Source organism: Stegostoma tigrinum, chromosome 12, assembly GCF_030684315.1.
Source record: "Stegostoma tigrinum isolate sSteTig4 chromosome 12, sSteTig4.hap1, whole genome shotgun sequence".
NCBI lineage: Eukaryota > Metazoa > Chordata > Chondrichthyes > Orectolobiformes > Stegostomatidae > Stegostoma > Stegostoma tigrinum.
Window position 1 is genome coordinate 27109494 of NC_081365.1, and position 6217 is coordinate 27115710.

Here is a 6217-nt window from a genome sequence, read left to right on the forward strand (position 1 = left end):
GAAACCATGATAATGGAAAAAGCAGGCTGTGTCAACTGCGCTGATTTGGAAGATGGCATTGTCCAAAACTTAGCTAAACGCATCTGCCTCTACATGGTCGGAATCCTTATATTCACTGCCTGTTCAGGTATCTGTCTAAATGCCTCTTAAGCAGTGCAATCTTGTAGGAGTACTTCCTAACATCTCTCCTGACAGTCTAACCCTAATTTCTGACTTTGCCTCCTAGTTCTAGAGTTCCCAAACAGTGGAAATTGTTTATCTTAATCTACTGTGTCTTTTCCTGTTAATACCATGGCAACTTTGATCAGGTCACCCTTAACCTCCTAAATTCTAGAGAAAACACGTCTAACTTGCATTTATAAGATAACACAGTGTGGAGATTTTCTGAAGAAGGGTCTCAACCTGAAACATCAACTTTCCTGCTCCTCTGATGCTGCCCGGCCTACTGTGTTCCTCCAGCTCCACACCATGTTATCTCTGACTCCAGCATCGGCAGCTCTTACTACCTCTAACTTGCATTTATCTTTCCTCATAACAACCCAAAACAGCTAACACACTATAAAAACGATGGGTTGAATGTAGTTTCAGAGGATTCCACATGATGCTCTGGGATATTTTAATGGATTCCCAATTTATAGTGTAATTTTCAAACACAAATGCTATAATTTTCACAAATGTTCACTTTACAACTGCCTATGGAGCTGACTGAGTAGTCCCAAAACTATGGTTAGTCATGATCTTCCAAATTACTTGGGTCTTGAATTGAAAATGTTGCGCTCATAATATAAGTGACGAAAAGTGCAGAATCACTTTAAGAGACACTTTCCAGTCATCCCAATGTCACACAGTCAGATCATTCTTTCAGTAGATAACAAGGTGTAGAGCTGGATGTACACAGCAGGCCATGCAGCATCAGAGGAGCAGGAAAGCTGATGTTTCGGGTCTGGACCCTTCTTCAGAAAAGATGGGTCCAGACCTGAAACGTCAGCTTTCCTGTTCCTGTGATGCTGCTTGGCCTGCTGTGTTCATTCAGGTTGACACCTTGTTATGTCAGATTCTCCAGCATCAGCCGTTCCTGCAGTCTCATTCTTTCAGTATTCCATTTCAAACTGCATTATCTATAAATCACCCAGCAGATGGCAGCATTTTCCTTCTGTCATTCACTGGCTTCTATCACTTAAACTAGCATACCTGATAGAAGGATAGGCTCAGGTTCAAGTCCCACCTGCTCCAGAGGAATATCTCTGTTCAGGCTGATTACAAAATATCTAATTTAAAACAAGTAATTTTAAAAGATTTTGAACATCTGTTTTAAGGAACATAAACTAAAAATAGTAATCAAAGTATTGAATAAAATTTGTTCACAATTGCCCAATCTCTCTGGCGAAGACTGGTGGAGACACGTCTAGGTCCCTTGCAGTTAGAATCAGGTGAATTCATAGTGGTGTGAGAAAGCGATGGCAGACCAGTTGAACAAATACTTTGGATCTGTCTTCACTAAGGAGAACACAAGTAACCTTCAGGAAATGCTAAGGGACAAAGGGTCAAGCATAAAGGAGGAACTGAAGGAAATTCTTATTAGTCAGGAAATGGTATTGGGAAAAAAATTGGGATTAAAACCTGATGAGGCCCCAGGGCCTAATGCTGTGCATCCCTGAGTACTTAAGGAAATGGCCCTAAGAAATAGTGAAAGTACTGCTGATCATTTTCTATAGATTCTGCAAGGGTACCAATGGATTGAAGGGTAGCCAATGTAACCTCACTTTTAAAAACAAATGGAGGGAGAGAGAAATTGTGGATTTATAGTCCAGTTAGCCAGTGGCAAAAATGCTAGAATCAATGATTAAGGATGTGGTAACTGAACATTTGGAAAGCAGTGACCAAATTGGTCACAGCCAGTGTGGATTCACTAAAGGCAAATCATTCTTGACAACTCTTCTGGAAATTTTTTGAGGATGTGACCAGTAGAGTGAACAAGGGTGAATCATTAGATCTTATGTATCCGGACTTTCGAAAGGCTTTTGACAGCATCCCATGCAAGAGATTGGTAAGCAGAATCAAAGCTCACAGTGTCAGAGGTAATGTATTGACGTGGATAGAGAACTGGTTGGTCGACAGGAAGCAGAGAGTTGGAATAAATGGGTCCTTTTTAGAGACAGACAAGCAGTAAAAAATGGGGTACCACAGGGTACAGTGCTGGAACCCCAAGTGTTCACAATGTATCTTCATGACTGGGACAAAGACATTGAATGCAATATCTTCAAATTTGCAGATGACACTAAGTTGGGTGGCAGTGTGTGCTGTGAGGAAGATGCTAAATGGCTGCAGGGTGACTTGGACTTTCTAGCTGAGTTGGTAAATATTTGGCAAATGCAATATAATCTGGATAAACATGAGGTTATCCACTTTTGCTGGCAAAAACAGGAAGGCAGATTATTATCTGAATGGTGGCAGTTTAGAAGAAGGTGAGATGCAACTAGACTCAGGTGCCATGGTGGAACAGTCGTTGAAGGGTTGCATGCAGAAGCAGCAAGTGATGAGGAAAGCTAATGACATACTGGCCTTCATAGTGAGAGGAATAGAGTATCGGAGTAGGGATGTCCTGCTGCAGTTATACAGGCCCTGGTAAGGCCACACCATGAGTATTGTGTGCAGTTTTGGTCTCCTAGTCTGAGGAAGGACATTCTTACTACTGAGGGAGTCCAGGGACAGTTCGCCAGATTGATTACCAGGATGGCAAGACTGACACATGAGGAGAGACTGCATCGGCTTGGCTTGTACTTGCTGGAATTTATAAGAACAAAAGGGGACACTCATAGAAACATATAAAATCCCGATGGGACTGGACAGGCCAGATGCAGGAAGAAATATTTGTGGATTCAGCCAGCCTGTCCAAGTCACCCTGCAGCCATTTAGCATCTTCCTCATAGCACACACTTCCACCCAGTTTGGTGTCATCTTCAAATTTGGAGATATTGCATTCAATTTGTTCATCCAAATCGTTAATGTGTACTGTGAACACCTGGGGTCCCAGCAATGAACCCTGTGATACCCCACGTGTTACTGCCTGTCTCTTTCTAAAAAGGAGTTTATCCCAACTCTCTGCTTCCCGTCTCCCGACTAGTTCTCTATCCACGTCGATAAGGATCACAGTCTAAAAATAAGGGGTCAGCCATTCAGGACTGAGATGAGGAAGAATTTGTTCACTTTGAAAGTTGTGAACCCATGGAATTCTCTCCGCAGGAAACTGTTGGGGCCAGTACATTATATATATTCGAGAGGGAGCTGATCATGGCCCTTACTGCTAAAGGGGATCAAGAGGTACAGGGAGAGGGTGGGAATGGGTTATTGAAATTGCATGATCAGCAATGATTATATTGAATGGCGGTGCTCAAAGGGCTGAATGGCCTACTTCTGCACCTATTTTCTATGTTTCTATTTGCCCCAAATGTTTTCATGTTACGATGAACACTGAAATTTATAGGATACTTATGCTGTGAAATTTCCCTTTAAATCCAAATTGTCTTTTGAGAGCAGAAGTTTAAATGATATCTGCTGATATTGCCATTGGACACACCTTTGCTCACTATATGGTGCAGATGGGACTCCTGTCATCCAAAGGTAGTGTTCTTACCTCTGAGCCAGGAGGCCCTGGTTCCAGTCCCACCTGCTCTGGAGCTTTTTGGAACATCTCTCAACAAGCTGATTTGAAAAACTCTGTGGGGTGCAATGGCTGTTTTGGGAGCTCCAGGCCAGTTAATTTAACTTCAATAGTGGTAAGGTTGGAGAATTAAACAGGAAAGCAAGTTGACAGGCATTTGGAGAGGTGTGAGTTTGTTAAGGTGCATATAGTACATGTGTAATTTTTAAAGTCTGGATTTTCAAAAAGTAACGTCAGTCTCAGTTACTTTTGTAAATTGTTTCCTTCTAAAACTGGCAAGATCCGAGTTATTTCTGGAATACTGACCTAATCCTGTATGTGGCAAAAGATCAGTTGAGTGCAAATCTCTCTGCTGTTCATTACAAGATGTATATAATATGTTTTCTTACAACAATAAACCTGCAAAGTCATCAGATTTGTTATCAGTATAAAATGATACTGATATCGTATCAGTAGGATGAGCACTTCCCTAAAAATAGAGTTCAAAGATTTTTCCTGTTCAGAAGACACCATTTGTTCAGTTCAAAGGCAAATTTAACTCCTCTACCAGAGAAGAAAAGAAAATTAGGGAAGAAGCTACCTCCTCAGAAGGGTTTAGTTTATGAAACTTGCAAACCAGGAGAGTTTGGTTAGAAATCTGTAAGTTATTAGAACTAAGAAGGTTCGGATCTCAGATTTAAGGAAAAGTTTATTTTTAGCAGTTTTGAAACGAATACTCAGGAGTCAATTAAGCAAAAAACTAAAGAGTTGAGGTAGGGAAGTGTGTTCTCTTGACTTCAATCTATGTAATGGATAGTGTAACAAAATCAATTCAAACTTCGTTTTGCTGAATATTTTGAGATCACAGTGGTTGTGATGTATATAGAGACAGCTTTGTCTGTTTTTTTGTAAAATTTCTTTCTTTGTACCAAAAGCTCTTGTTCTGTTGTTTAAGAGAGTCTGCAGCCTTGTGTGAATATGTCTCAGCAATTAACTGAACAAAACTTGACACGATTTATCAAGCCAGGTTTCTTTGAAGAAGATATTTGGCATGCTTGCTTTCATTGAGTGTAGGAGTTGGGACCTCATGTTACAGCTGTACAAGGCATTGGTTAGGCCACACTTTGAGTACTGCATACAATTCCGGTCACACTGCTATAGAAAGGACATTATTAAAGTGGAAAGGTTGTAACAAAATTTTAAAAGGATGTTACCAAGACTGGAAGGTTTATGTTGTTTGGAGAAGCTGAATAGGCTGATTTTTTTTTTTCCCTGGAGCTCAGGAGGCTGGGAGATGACCTTCTAGAGGTTTATAAACTCACAAGGGTACAGATAAGCTGAATAGCCCAGGTCTTTTCCCTGGGGTAAGGAAGTCCAAAACAAGAACAGGTTTAAGGTGAGAGGAGAAAGATTTAAAAGAGACCTGAAAGGCAATGTTTCAACTCAGAAAGTGGTGTATTTGTGGAATGAGCTGCCAGAGGAAATGGTAGGGGAGAGTATAATTACAGCATTTAAAAGACATTCGGACAGGTACATGGATAGGAAAGTTTGAGGGATATGGGTCAAACGCAGGGAAATGGGAGTAGTTCAACTAAGAAGCTTGTTGGCCCAAAGGGTCTGTTCCCTCGCTGTCTGCCTCACTAACTCTATCATACTTGTGCAGTAGCATCATCAGCCGGGATCATAACAATAGTGAACTGGTATATATTTGTAAACAGCAAATCTAATCGAATTGATTTTATTTGGTGAAGCTACGAAGATGAATGATGAAGGGAATTTAGTTTTTTTGGCTATGTGGAACTTAAGAAAACATTTGAGAAAGTACCACTTAAAAGGTTAACAAAATTGAGGCTTTTAGAATAGAAGATTCAATATCCCATTGGTTTCAAAACTATTGACTTAATTGCAGAAAGCAGCAAGTCAGGTCAATGGTTGTCCTTTGGATCCAAAGCTGGAGACTGAGGAACATAAGATAAAGAGGAATAAGTAGATTGATACCAGGTATGGAGGAACTATCTTGTGAGGAGAGATAAAGTTGACTGGGCCTGTATTTATTGCAGTAGAGAGAAGTGAGAGGCAATCTTAATGAAACATACACGATTCTTAGAGGATTCAAGAGAGTAAATGTGGAAGAGTTGCTTCCCTATGTGGGAGAATCATAGGTCATCATAGAATCCCTACAATGTAAAAGCAGGCCATTCGATCCATCAAGTCTACACCACCCCTCCAAAGAGCAACCCATTCCTACCCTAGACATTATGGGCAATTTAGCATAGTCAATCCACATAACCTGCACTTCTTTGGGCTATCAGAAGAAACCGGAGCACCTGGAGGAAACCCACACAGACATGGGGAGAATGTGTAAACTCCACACAGTCACCCAAGGCTGGAATCGAACCTAGATCACTGGCACTGTGAGGTAGCAGTGCTAACCACTGATCCACCATGCCATCCTAAGAGCAGTCCAGGACCAGAGGATATAATCTCAGAATAAAATGTCACACATTTAAGACAGAAATAAGGAGGAATTTCTTCATCCACCTACCTGGCGTGGCAGTCTTTCAGCCTGGCATGTCC